The sequence below is a fragment of the Schistocerca americana genome, chromosome 9, assembly GCF_021461395.2.
Source record: "Schistocerca americana isolate TAMUIC-IGC-003095 chromosome 9, iqSchAmer2.1, whole genome shotgun sequence".
Lineage (NCBI taxonomy): Eukaryota > Metazoa > Arthropoda > Insecta > Orthoptera > Acrididae > Schistocerca > Schistocerca americana.
Window position 1 is genome coordinate 68,974,596 of NC_060127.1, and position 2,635 is coordinate 68,977,230.

The following is a 2,635-nucleotide window of genomic DNA, read 5'->3' on the forward strand; positions in this document are numbered from 1 at the left end:
AGATTTCGGCTAGTGCCTAGCAACAGAAGTTGTAAGTTGGTGTTAATATTTAGCTGATAGGAAAAGGCAGAACATGACCTGTGTGAATGTGATGAGAGATAAAGTCATTCAGGGCTACTACTAACTGTAAGTATTGCAACTAAATCGGTCTCGTACTGTGGATAACTGGCCACATTCAGTGTTTACCTGTTTCATTCAGGGCTAGAATCTTCAAAGAACTGTTACTGATACCCGAACAACAGGGAACTAACATGCATCAAGATTAGAAAATAGTGTGTTGATAATGGCTAGGCACTAGCCGAAATCTGGATTTGCAAAACGGCTGCGCTCTATCATTTATAAACATATGTTTTCCAGTGACATTAATTTTACATCACTTCACAAATTTAGCCACAGGTAACAACTTCTAATAGCTTTACAAAATGTCAGTAAACCAAACAGCATGATTAAAATTGCTTTTTAAGGGTTTTTGTTGGAGCAGAAAGTTTCTTAGTTCAGCACTTGCATTGCACTTTGTTGACAGTTTCAGACGATTCAGATTCTATAGTATTCTAATGACAAGCTGATAATCCATAAATAGAACTTAGCTGTTCTCTGTTAAAACTGACTACAAGGAATAAAACAAAACAGCACACTGTTGTGTGCACACATTTTGTTTAAAATTATATGTAAAGAGAAAGAATATGCATTGGAGAAACAAACTGTCTAGTAGTTTAAATGCCCTGATATGATAGTTAAAACTGTCAGAAAGACAACAAACCGCATATTTTGACAGTGCAGTACCACACACTATTTTTTTCCTCACTCTCAGTGTTATGAGAAAACCGATACTTTGTTGTTTAAAAATATACACATATCAAAAAAAGTTTCACATCACCTCAGTTCCGAATGTTAAGGAACCTGTACAGAAAATTGGAATAGAGATCAATATAAACGTAATTTCCACCCTTTTTATTGCTCATGAAAACCACACATTCCATGCTGTACCACCATACTGCCAGACCTTCAAAGGTGGTTGTCCAGATTGCTGTACATACCGGCACCTCTAATACCCAGTAGCACATCCTCCTGCATTGATGCATGCCTGTATTCGTCGGCATACCATCCACAAGTTCATCAAGGTACTGTTGGTCCAGATTGTACCACTCCTCAACAGCATTCGGCATAGATCCCTCAGAGTGGTTAATGGGTCATGTCGTCCATAAAGAGCCCTTCTCAACCCATTCCAGACATGTTCGATAGGATTCATGTCTGGAGAACGTGCTGGCCACTATAGCCGAGTGATGTCTTCTCCTGAAGGAAGTCATTCACAAGACGTGCACGATGGGGGTGCGAATTGTCGTCCATGAAGATGAATGCCTCGCCAATATGCTGCCGATATGGTTGCACTATCAGGTGGAGAATGGTATTCACGTAGTGTGCAGCCATTACAGTGCCTTCCATGACCACCAGTGGTGCATGTAGGCCCCACGTAATGCCACCCCAAAACATCAGGGAACCTCCACTTTGCTGCATTCGCTAGATGGTGTGTCTAAGGCGTTCAGCGTGACCGGGTTGCCTCCAAACACATCTCTGACGATGGTCTGGTTGAAGGTATATGCGACACTCATTGGTGAAGAGAATGTGGTGCCAATCCTGAGTAGTCCATTTGACATGTTGGTGTGCCCATCTGTACCGTGCTGCATGGTGTCATTGTTGCAAAGATGGACCTCGCCATGGACGTTGGGAGTGAAGATGTGCATCATGGAGCCTACCGTGCACAGTTTGCGTCATAACACGATATCATGTAGCTGCACAAAAAGCATTATTCAACATGGTGGTGTTGCTGTCAGGGTTCCTCCGAGCCATAAACTATAGGTAGCGGTCATCCACTGCAGTAGTAGCCTTTGGGTGGCCTGAGCAAGGTGTATGATCAGCAGTTCCTGTCTCGCTGTGCCTTCTCAATGTCCGAACAACGCCGCTTTGGTTCACTCCGAAACGCCTGGACACTTCCCTTATTGAGAGGCCTTCCTGGTACAAAGTAACAATGCGGTCATGATCAAATCATGGTATTGACTGTCTAGGCATGGTTGAACTACAGACAACATGAGCTGTGTTCCTCCTTCCTGGTGGAATGACTGCACCTGATCGGCTCTCAGACCACCTCCGTGTAATAGCTGCTGCTCATGCATGGTCGTTTACATCTTTGGGGAAGTTTAGTGACATCCCTGAACAGTTAAGTGAATGTGACTGTGATGCAATATCCACAGTCAATGTCTATCTTCAGGAGTTCTTGGAACTGGGGTGATGCAAAACCTTTTTTGATGTGTGTATGTACCCTATGTCTGTCTGAAACTTTATAGAGTACTGTGAAAAAAATTGAATTAAATCAATGAATAACTTTTTGAGATTTTTGCTAACAATTTTTGCCTATTATATTTTATATATAGTCAAATATTGCATATATTTAAAGATATATTGTCTGTGGCTATTCAAATTTTATTATAATATCACTTGAAAATTGATGTAAATCAGTCCAAATAATTATTAGTGTTTTTATTAGTGTATTGTGTAAAGTTTGAACTACACTCCTGGAAATGGAAAAAAGAACACATTGACACCGGTGTGTCAGACCCACCATACTTGCTCCAGACAC